Source organism: Impatiens glandulifera, chromosome 5, assembly GCF_907164915.1.
Source record: "Impatiens glandulifera chromosome 5, dImpGla2.1, whole genome shotgun sequence".
Taxonomy (NCBI): Eukaryota; Viridiplantae; Streptophyta; class Magnoliopsida; order Ericales; family Balsaminaceae; genus Impatiens; species Impatiens glandulifera.
Genome location: NC_061866.1, coordinates 28,646,404 through 28,663,330, shown reverse-complemented (window position 1 = coordinate 28,663,330; position 16,927 = coordinate 28,646,404).

Below are 16,927 nucleotides of genomic sequence, written 5' to 3'. Positions count from 1 at the left end.
TTCCTTTGATATCATTGTCAACAGATACTCGAAGTATCTTCTTATGCTGGTCGGTCATTTGACTTAACCGGATGACTTCCGGTGTGATTGGTTTAATCGGACAGCTTCCGGTTATTCCTTTGCCTTCTAGCTGATCGGCTGTCTGGTGTTTCCGGTTTTTAGCATTGGCCGATCCTTTCTTTGTGCGGTCATTTTCCGAATGTTCCTGGTCGGTTTAATAGCTTGACCGGTTAATCTTCTTAACCGGTTCATTTGTTTGACCAGTCCGGTTCCTTGTTCCTGCATGGAAGGTTATTTATGTTAAGTTTTGTGAATCGGTCTAATTTTATCTAACAGTTTACATTCCAAGCCGGATATACTATGAAAGAGTCAACCGGAAACGACAAACTACAAAGATGACGTAATGTGACGAAATAGACGTGTGTTGGGAAAATAAAAGAAGATAAGATCCGGATCAGAAGCATGCAATAAAAACAATGATGAAACAGCTGATCCAAAGATCCGACTCAGACAGCCGGAAGGTGCATGCCTGACACGTGTCCAAATCTACAAGCCGGCTACGTCATTTATACCTGAGAGGTATCTGCATGCTTGCCAAGTGTCAGAAAGTTGAGACGTGCAAGCAACCTCTCTGAACCGGCGTGAATTTGAATTGACCAATCCCACGGTGAGAGAAGAAAGTGACCGTTGGAATTCTCTTCACTATAAAAGGAAGACGAAGCGACCTCATTAATGGCAAGTTACGAACATCTTAAGAGAGAGAAAGAAATATCACGCGCGATCCAAAACCGTTGTGTAATTTACCGAAAGCTTTGTTTGTGTTGTGTTAGTGTATTACATCAATAGTGAGTTGGTATAACCGGCGAGTAGCGAGTTAGGCTCGACCGGCAGTGTAATTGTTGTAACTTTGAAAGTTAGTGGAGATCCTTCTCATAACCTGAGAGGAAGGGGTGACGTAGGAGGGTTTGCTCCGAACATCCATAAAAAATCTTGTCTCGTGTCGTTTATTTACTTCTTGCTCACTTAACTCTAAAACCAAAATACAAACCAAAACATAATCTCACTCCTCAATCAAAACCGGTCCACTCATATCTCTAAAACCGACTCCTCATAAACCTCATCCAAGTCGCGTACGTTGCTTCAGACTGAAACAGACATTTCCGCCCTTGAACCCGGTTCAAGAGTCTTTGACAGTTTGCGTAGTGCTGAGAAAGGTTATAGTTTCTAACCGGACTATCACCAAAGTGTTGTGTGTTGTTGTAAGCGGCCACCCTTCCAAAAACCGGAAACACCCCGGTCCCCCAAGGGCGTCCCCGATCCTAACAAGTGGTATCAGAGCGAGGTTCTTAGCACTCAAGCAACCGAAAAAGATGGGAAGCATGACCCACAGCGACAAACCACCAATGCTAAACAGTGAAGCGTTTAACAGTTGGAAGAAACAGATGTACCTACATCTAATCACGCTGGATGATGAGATGAGCAGAGTTCTGAAGGAAGGACCAATCAATATCAACAAGGATATAGACGCATGGACAACTGAAGATCGAAGACGGAGAAACCTAGACAACCATTGCATGAGGCACACCTACAAAGCTATAGACGATAACACCTTGAACAAGATACCAGACTGTGAAAATGCAAAGGAAGCCTGGGAAACGATCATTCAGATCCATGAATGAAACGAAAGAACAAAGGAGAACAAAATCTTGGTGGCTACACAAAAATATGAAAATATCAGGATGAAACCGGGGGAGAACATGAAGGAATTTAGCAACCGGTTCACCAGCGTAGTCAACGAGCTTCAAACACTCGGAAAGAGATACGACAACCGAGAAGTAATCATTAAATCCTTAAGATCACTACCAAGAACATGGGATATCAAAACCATGGTGATGAGGGAATCAAGCAACCTCGGGCAGATGAAGTTGCATGACGTGTTTGAGGATCTAAAAGCATACGAGTTCGAGATTAAGTCTCGGATCGAAGATGAGGCATCTACGTCAACCGCAACCAGAGCTTTGGTTACATCGGTGGAACCGGCGGTCCAAGTATCAACCGTTCCGGCTCCAGTCAAAAACGCTGATCAAATCAGTGAAGATGTGATGGCGATTTAGCTCAGAAATTTGAGAGATTCATGAAGAAGAACCAGCCGCCATCTAACAACAACTTTAATTACAATTATATAGATAAATCAAATAAAAGATGTTATAACTGTGATGGTTTTGGACATTTCAGGTCAGAATGCAGAAAACCGAGAAGAGACGACAGAAAACCGAAAGGCCACTATCAAGGCAACAACTACCAAGACAACCGGTACCAGGGTAACAACTACCAAGGAAATGACTATCGGAGAAATGACAACCAACGGAACGATTACCGGAGAAACGATAACCAGCAAGCTGATGAAGGGAAGGAAATACAAAAAGCACTCATTGCATCCGACGGTGGAAGTGAATGGGCGTACTCCGACAACGAGAATGATGAGGAAAGAGTAACATGTTTTATGGCAAATGACGAAGAGGTATTTGATTTCTCTTCTGATGAGTTCACTAAAGAAGATTTGATTTATGCACTCCACGAAATGGTCGCTGAGTTCAGAAACATATCTGCGTACATACCGACTCCGGTAGAACATAAACCGTAGAGTCAATTGGTATCGCTGATGAATCATGCGAAACCACAGTGTATGAACCGGCTGAACTATCCTTAGAAAATGAGGAGATATTTCAACTGGTAACTGAAGTCGATGAACGAGCACTGTATGTTACGGCTGCATGGGAAAGATCTCGTAAAGCCGTAGATCAAATGTGTAACTATAAAAGACATCCTAAGTGTAGATTTGGTATTGGATATAAACAAAACAAATCAAACGAACCAAGTCAACTTAACAGGATGAAACTCACAAAAGACAATCTTCCATTTATAAGATTTGTCAAAAGCTCTTCAACCAACAATGAGGCAGAAACTGTCATAAAACCGGAACTAAAATATGTAAACCCAACTGAATCAGAAAAATGGCTTCATCCTGAGAGAAGGAAAGCCAACCGGACAGAAAATAAACAAAATAAACAAAGTAAATCTCGATTTCAAAAACATTCATGACAACGATATAAGGCATTCTTGAGCAAGGACCAAGAAGTTAAGCAGAATACCATAAGAACAGATACCGAGAAGGTGATCCGACTTATTCAAGTCTGGATCCCAAAGGGACTAATCAACCATGGACCCAACTGAATGTGGGTACTAAAAAGGTGTAAATAATTTTCTTTTACAGGTTAGGAGAAGCAACCGGCTAAGGAACTCGGAATGGTATCAGGATAGCGGATGCTCGAGACACATGACCGACAACGATAAGCTACTAGCAGACATCACCTATGAAATTGGAGCGGTTATCACGTTTGGTGACAGCTCGAAAGGTAGAACTGTGGGCAAGGGTAAGATTGTCCATGGTAACCTGTCCATAAATAATGTACTACTGGTATAAAACTTACACTTTAACTTGTTAAGCATCAGTCAAATGTGTGATGTAGGATACAAAGTTGAATTTCATAAGAATGCATGCTTAGTTAAGAATCATCAAAATGACATCCTTTTAACCGGTAACCGAATGGGAAACATCTACAAAGTTGACTGGAAAACTGATTTTGAAAGACCTGTATGCATGATAGATGGAAATGATCCAAATTGGCTTTGGCATAAACGGCTAAACCATTTGAATTTCAAAACAATAAACTTCATATGTTCTAGGGATTTAGTTCACGGTTTTGCAAATGTTAAATTTTCAAAAGATAAAGTATGTGCTGCATGTCAAATGGGTAAACAAATAAAATCATCTTTTAAAAGTAAAGGAAATTATCAATCTGAACGATGCTTAGAACTCCTGCATATGGATCTGTTTGGTCCGGTTAGAGTAACCAGTTTAGGAGGCATGTAATATACTATGGTAGTTATTGATGATTATTCTAAATTTACTTGGGTAATATTTTTAGCTTCTAAAAATCAAGCAACACCAAATATGATCAAACTAATCTTGAGAATACAAAATGAAAAATCTATTCGGGTAAACAAAATCAGAAGTGATAGAGGAACTGAATTCATAAACAGCAGATTAACTACTTTTCTTGATGATTCCAGTATTAGACACGAGTTGTCTAGTGCTAGAACTCCTCAACAAAACGGCCTGGCTGAGAGAAGAAACCGAACTCTCAAGGAATCCACAAGGTCAATGATAGCCGATTCGGGTATTGCTCAAAAATTTTGGGCTGAGGCTATCAGTACCGCATGCTACACTAAAAACCGGTCTTTAGTAACTAAACGTTTTTCAAAAACACCTTTTGATATATACTATGATCGGATTCCAAACATACGGTATTTTCGAATTTTTGGTAGTAAATGTTTTGTTTACAACAACGGCAAAAATTATATGACATCTTTTGATGCTAAATCCGATGAGGGAATAATGTTGGGATATTCGGCTGTAAGTAAAGCTTATAGATATATAACACTAGGACTTTAACAGTTGAAGAAACATCCCACGTTGTTTTTGATGAATCGGTTGAACGAAATACTGCATTACTCTTCGATCTACACAACAGAATGGAAAGTTTCAATATCTATTCTGATGATGAAGATGAGGTTCCGGTTTTTAGACGTTTTGTCAATGATCAAGCGGTTCATGCTGAACTTCAGCCTGCTCAAGCTGCTTTACCGCAGAAATTTGACTCTTCAGTTAACTCTGAAGAAATCGGTCGGTCTGACTCTGCTCAGCCTACCATTCAGTCTAACCTTGATCAGCCAACCGAAAGCTTGGTAGACACGTCTCGGATAAACCTCAGAAGGAACAAAAATCATCCTCTTGAACTATTAATAGGTAACATATCCTCACCCGTCCGAACTAGGCAACATAATTTGGAATACTATGAAAACTCAGCTTTCATATCACAAATTGAGCCGAAAAGGTGGATGAAGCATTGTCAGATCCCGATTGGATCCTAGCAATGCAAGAGGAACTAAACGAGTTTGAGAGAAATAAAGTTTGGTACCTAATCCCTAGACCGAAAAACAAACCGGTTATAGGAACACGATGGGTATTCAGAAATAAACTAAATGAAGACGGTTTAGTTACGAGGAACAAGGCCTGGTTAGTGGCTCAAGGCTATAAACAGGAAAAAGGCTTTGATTTTGAAGAATCATTTGCCCCTGTAGCTAGACTTGAGGCCATAAGAATATTTTTAGCATATGTAGCTTTCAAAAATTTCAAAGTTTTTCAAATGGATGTCAAAATTGCTTTTCTAAATGGTAAAGTAAATGAAGAGGTGTATGTTAATCAACCTCCAGGTTTCAAAAATTCAGAACATGAAAATCATGTTTACCGGTTAAACAAAGCCCTTTACGGTTTGAAACAGGCTACAAGAGCCTGGTATGACACGTTAACACAATTCTTGTTTAACCACAAGTTTACAATAGGCTTAGTCGATAAAACACTTTTTAAATTTGAGAAAAAGGAACACATATTGCTTGTTCAAATATATGTTGATGATATTATTTTTGGATCAACCGATCCAAAGCTATGTGATAAATTCTCGAAAATGATGACTGACAAATTTCAAATGAGTATGATGGGAGAACTGAGTTTCTTCCTAGGACTTCAGGTTAAGCAGATCGAGAGCGGAACATTCATAAGCCAGCCGAAGTACACAACCGAACTACTGAAGAAATTTGGAATGGATACATGCGCTGAGGCGGCTACACCAATGAGCTCTTCCGTAAAGCTAGACAAAGATGAGGATAGTCAAGCCGTTGACATCACAACATATCGGGGAATGATTGGATCATTGCGTTACTTAACAGACAGCCGACCAGACATCCTCTTTGTGGTTGGAGTGTGCGGGAGATTTCAGGCAAATCCAAAGAAATCACATTACAATGCGGCTAAAAGAATATTGAAATATCTGAAAGGAACTCAAGATGTGGGACTTTGCTATCCAAAAGATTCAAGCTTCAACCTCATAAGCTACTCAGACACGTATTACGCAGGATGCAAAATCGATAGAAAGAGTACAAGTGGAACTTGCCAATTCCTGGGTGACCGACTAGTCGCATGGAGTAGCAAGAAACAAACCTCAGTTGCAACATCAACCGCAGAGGCAGAGTACCTAGTAGCCGGAAGCTGCTGTGCACAACTCCTCTGGATCCAACAACAACTAAGGGACTTTGGTGTAATAGATGAAGAATCACCAATATTTTGTGACAACACCAGCGCGATAACGATTACATACAATCCGGTGATGCACTCAAGAACGAAACACATTGATATAAGACATCATTTCATCCGGGAGCATGTTCATGAGAAACACATCCGGCTGGAATATGTTTTAACCGAGCAACAAGTAGCTGACATCTTCACCAAACCTCTACATGAAGCTAAGTTTTCTCACTTCAGAAACATTCTAGGACTTACTGATGTCAAGCAACTTATACCATAATCATACATGCATATTGCTTACATACATCATTATGAAAAACCGGGATATGTGTTCAGGGAGAAGCTATCGCTTCTCAAACCATATTCAAACAGGCCATTGAATATTCAAGAATGCTAACTGGGAGGAAGTCTCCAGTTAAGCCTGATTACTTCATGATATCAAATCACACGTATACTTACTACGCGGTTAAAATGACCTGGCAGAGGTGGATAAACTCAATCCAAAGCTGAACAAATGTTGTTGCAATTCAACATTTCTTCACACCGGAATAAAATATCCAACTAAAACCGGTCACGGAAAACCGATTAGTATGAATGCATCATGGTTTAGATAAATTGAACTCTTCTGGTTAGCTTGGGACAACTAACCGTGTTTTCATGCTTACTCTGAGAAATAAAGTCTGTAATTCATAAAATAGTTACCTCAATCGAGATGACGACATATGTCCATCATCAAGAGAGGGAAACTAACATCTTGTCAATAGATTTATTGTCATCATGAATATCTTAGTAATGATTAACTTTGCATTGGAAATAAATATTATACACTTACACAAGTTAAAGCCTATTAACTAATTGATGACATCACTAAGCATGTTTAACCTATTGATCTAGCCGAACCCCTGGCTATATAAACAACCCTTTGATCTTCACAACACCTCACAAAAATCACTATTCACTAAAACTCTCTTGAGCTAAAACTATCTCAATATCATGAACTCCGACCCAATCGCAAAGAAAATCCTGTTGGCCGATTTCAACTCTAATTACCAATACGAAGACCATGAAGTCAAAGAAATGTTCTTAGCCGTTGAAAGAAGCGGGCTAAGAGGATTTTTGGTGAACAGATTCATCCTCGACTACTTGGTAGTCGACGAGTTCTTTGAAACTGCAAAAGAGGTGCATCGAGACATAATCGTTGCACGAGTTTATGGTCAGTCCTTCCTATTCAGCGAGACGGATTTCGCTGAATACTGCGGTTTACCCACTGAAGGGGTAACCGACCTCACTTACTCCCCGGTGACCATTGAAGAAATGTGTCATCGGTTCTCCAACTCCAACATCCTGGTTAGACCTTGGGGTGCTAAGAGCCAACTCTCTCACAAGTACCAGCTTCTATGTGAGATTCTGGGAAAGTCAGTTCTGGGTAGAGAGAAAAGCTACTAATACACCCAGAGGCTCTTCGAGTTGATGATTGCCGTTACGGTTGGGACACCGGTAAACTGGTCCTGGATCATCTTCAGCAACCTGAAGAACATGATTCTCTCAAACAAAACCGGTTATGCTCCTCAGCTAAGCGGTTTCTGCGCTAGTCTGGATATCCACTCTAGACCCTTTGTCACTCTCCATCCGAAGCATGTGCTCACGAAAGAGAGAATCCAGGAGCTGATCGACCGGTGGGAAACAGCTAAGGCCAAGAGGAATCAAGATGCAGGTTCATCAAATGTTTAAACTTTCTTCATCTCTTTTCCTATTCTCCAAACCGGTAATTTTGTTGTACTACTGGTTTGGTACTTCTTTTTAATGAAAATCATTTCTTTACTTTTCGATCAAAAACAAAGAAATTCTAAAAGAAATGACCAACATTAAATGCGCCGTATCAAACCAAATCAAATCAGTCTTGAAAACTGAAATATTCGCTTTCCAAGAAGCATACTTAATCCGATTAGACCAAACATGCCTTTATCCTTTTGAAAACTGATAGGGCATTTATGACCAGACATAGAGGGTCTGATTTTTTCAAATATTCTCATTAAATGCAACCAACCTCCCACACTATAAAAGAGGCTTCATCCTTCTTCATCAAAACACACTTTAGATACTCCTCTCTCTTTAAGCTTCAAGAACCCTATTCGATCTCCATTCTTATTATCTTCCAAAATGAATGCCGAGCTAAGAAACACACTCATTGTCAACTTCCGTGAAATATTAAACGCCCGATTTCTAGAAACCATTTTTGCACCGATCGTAGAATCGGCACTTCAAGGTTTTCTTGAAGGATCGGACACCATCCTTGAAGAGGAGGTGTTTGAGTTCTTCAACAACGGGCACATCCTTGAAGATGGTAGCATAAGGACCATCATTGACGGGCGATTTCTTCGGATCACCGAAGAACATTTTGCTCATTTCTTCAACCTTCCAACCGAAGGCTTTTCCGACTTCCCAACACCGTTCTTTCCGGCTAAGGAAGACTACGGCTTCATCTTCTCCTCATCCATCGATCCAGTCGATGACCACGGACAGAAGGATGACCTTGCTCCTCAATACCAAGTCATTCATGACTTGGTTCAGCGGTCTATCATGGGCCGAATGCCCAACCAGAACTATAACCGGGAGGCCTTCGACATCATGATAGCCATCGTCCGCAAATCGCCCGTAAACTGGACTACCTATCTCTTCAACAACTTGAAGAAGCTTGTTTCTGCTCCAAGGGGAAGGATCGGTTTTGCTCCCCAAATCACCCGATACTTGGAGGTTCATCGTCGCAACCTCGGACCCGGTGTTCCCGTCGGACCGGCCAACACCATGACTCTATCCATGCTATACAGATGGATATCGAGGATTGAGGAACGGACACCCGACAACACTGTGGACAAATGGGTTACTCTTAAAGGTTGACTTAGTTTGTTTAGCCATTTGACATGCTGAACAAACATTATCCTTATTGAATACTATATCAAGAATTCCTTCAACCAACTTTTTACCGCGGATATAGTTTAAAGTTTTCAGGTTTAAGTGGTTTAACCTTTTATGCCACAGCCAGGTTTGATCGGTTTTAGCCACCATGCAAACAGGGTGTTCTACTTTGTTTTTCCAATCTACCTTATATATATTTCCTAACCTATTTCCAGTTAGTAGTATGATACCTTGAGAATTTTTAACTAAGCATGCATGTTTAAGGAATTCTACAGTGTATCCAACATCACACATTTGGCTAATGCTTAACAGGTTAAAATACAGTTTTTCAACTAAAAGTATATTATCAATTGTTAAATTGCCATGGACAATCTTACCCTTGCCCACAGTTCTACCTTTTGAGTTATCACCGAAGGTAATCATTGCACCGGTTTCTATTCTGATGTCGGTTAGAAGATTGTTGTTTCCAGTCATGTGTCTGGAGCAACCGCTATCCAGGTACCACTCGGAGTTTCCTAGCCGTTTCTTCATATCCTGCAAAATATACATATTTACAACTATTTGGTACCCACATTTACTCTGGTCCACAAGTGTTTAGTCCCTTAGGTATCCAGACTTTAAAAGTCGGACAACTTTCCCGGTTATGGTTCTAACTAGTTTTCCTGTACTCGGTTTAAGATCTTTTTGTCTTCCTAAGATTTCCTTATTCGGAGGTGGCCTTTGGTTTAACCTATGTGGTTCGGCTTTCTTACTTTTAGGCCGGTTGGCTATCCTTTTCTCAGGGTGAAGCCATTTTTCGGAGTCAGTTGGACTTACATAGATTAGTTCGTCTTACGGATATGAGGCACTTTGTTCCTCATCGTCGATTGAAGAGCTCTTAACAAATCTTACAAAGGGAAGGTTATCTTTTGTAAGCTTAATTTTGTCTGAATGGTTCTAGTTGGCGGATTTGTTGTCTTTGTACCCAAGACCAAATTTGCATTTGGGATGTCTTTTGTACTTAGACATCTGGTTCACCATGTCACCGGATCTTTTCCATGCGGCTATTTGATACCGGGTTCGGGCATCATCCTCTTCGGTCAATTCTTGAACTAACTCCTTGAGCTGTTTGGTCTTAGAGGATAGTTCAGGTGCTATCTCGGTTTCTAGGATTTTATCAGGTTGGATGGTCTTTGGTTCAGTCAAGGTAGGTGCTATGGGGTCGGTTCTAAAGTTGAGTTAGGTTGGTATTAATGTTAATAGGTTCTTATACTCTGCTACCATGTCATTCAGTGCATTAAATAATTCGTCTTTAGTAAATTCTTCACAGGGAGAGTCAAATACCTGTTCCTCATTTGCCATGAGGCATGTGAGCTCATCATCACTGTCACTGTGAGCCCATAAGCTTCCTCCATCATCGGCTATCAGTGCTTTCTGAACTTCACTTCCTTCACCAGTTTGTGGATAGTTATTTCTTTGATTCTGATTATCCGATTTCCGGTCATCCCGCCTCGGTTTTCTGCATTCCCACCTGAAATGTCCCAAACAATTGCAGTTATAACATCTAATATTAGATTTATCACCGTAGTTATAGTTGTTGTTGTTTGTCGGTTGGCTTCTCTTCATGAATCTGCCAAATTTCTGTGCAAGCATTGCCATGGCATCCTCGGTGAACTGTTCAGCGGTTCTGATTGGTGCAGGAGCAACCGGTTCTATGGATGTGACCAATGCTTTAGTAAAGGTTGAGGCTGAAACTTCATCTTCAGTCCTAGATCTCATTTCAAACTCATATGCCTTAAGATCTTTGAACACATCGTGTGGAATCCTTCGGCGCCAAATAAATCTGTTGTTCCATTTTCGGATGAAATGAAGGCTTTCATTCAGAAAACGGTTCAAGACTTCATAGACCTGTGGAAGGAGTTCCTGGAAGCTAGGGCTTCATCGATCGATTTTAAAATTGAAAATGTTGAAAAGGTCGCATCTCAAACCCTTGAAACGGTGTAAGCCTTGTCGGTTTAAATACATGATTTAACAAGGATCAAAGTAGTTACAATTGAAGAGCAAATAAGAAAAGATGAAGAAGCGACTCGAAAGCTTCAAAAAGAGGACAATGAAAGGAATCATATAGCTGAGGAGGTTGAACATAACAATGCAGAACTTGCCCGAAGACTTCAAGCCGAAGAGGATAATCCTAAAGCAGCTGAACAAGAAAATTTCTGATTGTAAAGATGATTCTCCATAGAGTGCACAATAGACTTATCTTTCACCGCATATTGGTACTAGAATTGTTGATCCAACCTTGGATCCATATATGTTTAAGAAGTTTGAGCAATTTAAGTAGTTCTTCGCCTCACAGCCACATGCAATGTCCGTATCCTTTCATAAAAGTTTGTCATCGTCTGATAATTCAGGTAAATCGTCTCTCTTATGGATATTAGATTCAGGCAAATCTTATTGGAAGTTTTAAACTAGTTCTATAAATTCTTTTAATGAATGAAAATTAGAATGTGGGTAATAAAATCAAATCAAATTCACATGAAATTTAAACGTGAATTAAAGGGTGAAATTTAAATTAATTGATCTGAAATGCATTGATGACCAATTAACAAATGTTGTTAATTTACAGTATAACTTATATGAGTTTGTTAATATTATTAATTGTTATGATAATTTAATAGTATTATTAACAAATTGGAAAACCATGTAACGTTGATATTGGATTGTAAATTCCTTAATTATTTTGGCAAAATGACTCTATAATAAAGAGAAAAACTTAAGGTAATGAAGAGGCAAACAATGTCAATCGTTGGATTAATTGATGATTTTATTTAATGGTTTAACTTTTCAACAATATAAAACCCCTCATATCTAATCTTAAACCACTTAATCCTTGATTATTTTCTCACTCTAAAATTCCCAAAGCACTCTTATTGTTTTGTTAGTGTTCTTTGTGTTCTTCACTCAATATTTTTCGTTGAAACTCAGTGATAGTTCATGTACATTATCAAGTTTGTTGAGTAGTGATTTCAGTGCTGAATAACTATTAGATTCATTGTACCCTGAGAGATAACCATCTGTGATAAGCTCCAGCAAAAGGTGAAATGATGGAACTGTTCTAAGGAAAATATGCTAAGAACATGCCTCGAATCAACATTATATTTGCTGATTTTGTTCTTCTTTATATTTTATTTATTTCATTTATTTGTAACATCATTATATGTATATTTTTGTTTATTTAAAGACAAGATATCTAACTCATCTCATCATATGTATCATAATATTAAGTCATTTGTGTCAGTCAATTCTGTTCCACCATCTTCCTTCATGACTGTTGATGGGACTCCAATTCCATTGGCAAAAATTGGTTTTGTACATACATCTTATTCCCCATCTTTCTTTAAACCTTATATCTGTTAGTCAATTGTGTGATTCTGGTCTCATAGTTTTGTTTACTTCTTCCAATTGTTGTGTTAAGGACCCACAGTCACAAAAGGTGACTGGGATAGACCGTAGGAAAGAAGGACTTTATGTTTTGGATGAACTCAAAGTTTTAAATGTTGCTACCACTAGCATTGACTTGTCATAATTTTGTTTGAATAGTTCATCTTCGGAATTTTACCTTTAGCATTCTAGTTTGGGTCATGTTTCTGGATCTCGTTTAAAGTTTTAGTGTCTACTAGAGGTTTTGGTAGTTTAGAAAGTCATGACATTTCTGTTTGTAGTAGTTGCAAATCGACTAAATTTTCAGCATTGCCTTTTTATAAAAGTGTTTCTTTTTGCACTACTCCATTTGATCTCGTGCATTCTGATATGTGGGGACCAACTCTTGTTTCTTCTAAAGGAGGTTCTTGATAATATGTTTTGTTTGTTGATGACTTCACTCATTATACTTGGGTTTATATTATGAAATGCAGATGATTGCTTATTTCGACAAGATAAAGTTGTTCATCTAAAGGAATATAATAATCTACAAATAAAGATAAGTCTTTATTGTATACATATAATGTTAATTATTATTAATATTATTTGTATGAAAGCTTACTTTTATAAGCTAATATAGGTTGATGTAGATATATATTCTAAAGAAAAATGATGTATATTCATTACACAAATATTTTCTAGAAAATAAATTAGAAAACAATAATTTATTTTATTTTTACTTAAATGTTTTTTGGTTATTAAAATTATTATTAATAAAAAAAATGAAAGAAAGTAACAAAAGAGTTATAATTTTAATTTTCAGAAATAACTTAATAATTATAATTTAGTAATAGTAATTAAAATTAATTATAATTGAAACATATGGTTTTAGTTTTAAAATAATTAATTATAATATATATATATATATATATTCTTAAATTAATTAAGCGTGATGATTAATAAGAATGTGATAGGTTGATTATTAACGAAATATAGTCTATTTATATATGTACATATAGATTGTCTTATATATTTACCTTTTGATTATGTTACTAAGATATCAATTTTGTTTGACCGAGTTTAAGTCAAAAAAAAGAGAAAAATAAGTTTTTTTTTTCTGAAAAGAAGATAAAAGGTCGTAAACAGTAATATAACAATGAAATGGCGCATTGATGCAACGGTTTGAAGTTCAGACGCAAGGGTACGAGGAGACAAAAGGTCCTTAGTTTGAATCTCATTTGTTAGAAAATAATTGTTAGAACTTATGAAAAGTTTAGTGAATAGATAAATTAAGTTCAAAGAAATATGTTAAACCGCTAAGTCATATCAAGTATATTAATTGGTTTAAATATAACAAGAAGCTGTTGTAGCGTAGTGGTAAACACTACTGCCTCCGGCTAATAAATACCTTCAGCATTCTCAGGTTTAAGATGAAATCTAGACAGGTTCAACCTTTGTACAGAAATCTGGAACGGTTCAAGTTCAGGACCGGTTGAGTTGCAACAGGCAAATTATTCAAAAGATATGTATATCTTGAAGATAACGTGTTAAGATCAACAAAATATTTCTTGGAAATATGTAAGAGAAGAAACCAGGCATGGGGCAAGATAATAATTACAATATTCTTTGGGAATATGTAAGAGAAGAAACCAGGCATGGGGCAAGATAATTATTACAATATTCTTTGGGAATTTGTAAGAGAGAAAAACGATCGGCTTATGCATGTCTACCATGTGTCCAAATCGGCTTATGCATGTCTGCCATGTGTCCAAACCGGCTTATGCATGTCTGCCATGTGTCAACCGGCACAGCTTCCAGTGACCAATCTCTTGGAGAGAGAAAAGATGACTGTTGTCATCTTTTCACTATAAAAGGAAGACGAAAGGTCTTCATTAAAGACGTTTTTTTCCAGAAAATATCTTAAGAGAGAGAAAGAAATCTCACGCGTGATCCAAAACTATTGTTTCATTTACCAAAAGCTTTATTGTATTGTATTATTGTATTACATCAATAGTGAATTGGTGTAACCGGTGAGTAGCGAGTTAGGCTCGACCGGCATTGTAAGTGTTGTAACTTTGAAAATTAGTGGAGATCCTTCTCATAATCGGAAAGGAAGGGGTGACGTAGGAGGGTTTGCTCCGAACATCCATAAAAAACCTGTCTTGTGTCTCTTACTTATTTCCTGCTTATTTACTCTAAAACCGAACCAACATTAACCGAAATATAATCCTACTCCTATAATCAAAACCGGTCTCTACATACTCCTTAAATCGATCCCTCATAAACCTCATCCAAGTCGTGTGTGTTGCTTCAGACTGAAACATACATTTCCGCCCTTGAACCCGGTTCAAGAGTCTGTGACAGTTTGCGTAGTGTTGAGAACGGTTGTAGTCTCTAACCAGACTATCACCAATCAGAGCGTGTGTTGCGTTGTAAGCGGTCAACCCTTCTAAACCAGAACCCTGGTCCTCCAAGGGCAACCCCAATCTTAACACCATTTTAGACAATAATTTCTTTCGTAGAAATCTGATGTGTTATAAAATAACACTAGTGATTTATGGTGGAACCATTCAAATTTCTTAAATAAAAATTATTAGATGAATCGAGCCAATGGTTTCTTTCGTAGAAATCTGATGTGTTATAAAATGACACTAGTCATTTATGATGGAACCATTCAAATTTCTTATATAGAAATTATTATATGAATGAAGCCAATGATTTCTTTAGGTATAACTTGTCCATCCTTGTAGATTCTATTTGCACAAAAAATGTGTGATCAATCTAAACATGCAAAATAAGTTGTCATTTAACTCTATTTCATAATATAAATACAATTGTAAAATTGTAAAAGTAGTTTAATCCAACATTTTACTTACTATAAACATAAGCAACTACAACTGACAACCGGACAATTAAATTAAGGGAGTCCTCATATGTTTATTTTCAATACCTAGAAATGGGAACGTTTAAGTGATTTTATAATATGTATCTCTATTTTCCGGACCACACTCTTATATGAAGCATAATTTAAGTTCTAAACACCCTTTTCATATGCTTTCTAGAATTTACTTAGAACTTGGAAAAAGAAGATAATAAGGATTTACAGTTCACATATTATCTCCTTTTAAGTGCATTCAAGCAAAATATTGTTGAGTATGTCAAAGTTGTATGTGCCGAGAATTCATTTTTGTTAAGTGTATTCAACCTAGTTGTTCTTCCAGAGAGAATTTTTTTTTTGGGAAAACAACTTAGTGCCATTTCATTAAAAAACCCAAAAGAGGGAAAAAATACAAAAGTTTAAGATCAGATCTAGACAATTTCTAGATTTGACAATGAAACAATAATTGAATTACAGACAATAACAATATTCAATTAGAGCCTACAACGTTTTTACTTTTATTCTACATGTGACCTTCTAAAATGAAATATCCCATATCTAGTAGAGCTTTCTATTCTCTTCATTCCTTTCGATTCTTCTCCAGGATTGAGTGAGTGCATTTCCATATGAAGTTATATCTCTTCAAATATTTTCAGCGGTTCTACTTCTTCCACTGTGAGTTCTTGAATTTCTTTCTTTCCAGATATTGTAGATTACTGCTCCAAAGTAGCATTTCAACATACTTACATGGAAGGATCTTCCTTTTACTTTATTCTTCATCCACTCTTGGATTTTTTCCCATATTCCAGGAAAGTTGATGATGTTCATGTTTGCAGCATACATCCTCCAGATTTGTATTACAAAAGAGCATTCCCCAAATAAATGGTTTATGCTTTCCTCAACTCCCGAACATAGAACACAGATGATATCATGAATGTTTATGTGTTTTAGAATTCTGTCTTTTGTTGTCAACCTTTTCCTGTATACCATCCAGAGAATAAATTGGTCACGAGGAATAATCTTTGGAGACCATACCACATTATGCCAATCTACCTCTTGTCCTCTTGTTGTCAACCTTTTCCTCCCGAGAGAATTATCTCAATATATATATATATAGTTATATTAACGACAATATTGAATATATTATAATATAAACCACTTTTAAATATTCATTATATCTGTGCGATGGTGGTTGCAATACGTAATTTTATAAGATAATGAAGTTTTTTTTATTAAATATCTATTTTTATTATTTAATAAATTTATAATACTACAATTATAATTAAAATTATAGCTACAAATATTAAGTAAGGCTATTAATATAAATATTAATGTAAATATTGTTGTAAATTATATTTTGTTTGTTAGAGTTTAGAGAATAAGAGAATATTTGCAGCACATTGAAGTTTAGTGCAAATCTTATTTGAACCACTATTGTATGCGATGTTTCAAATTTACAACATGTCTATTTACAATGTTTTCCTTATTATTGTAATTTTAGTTGCAACCCTCATAAATAATGCTAAGAT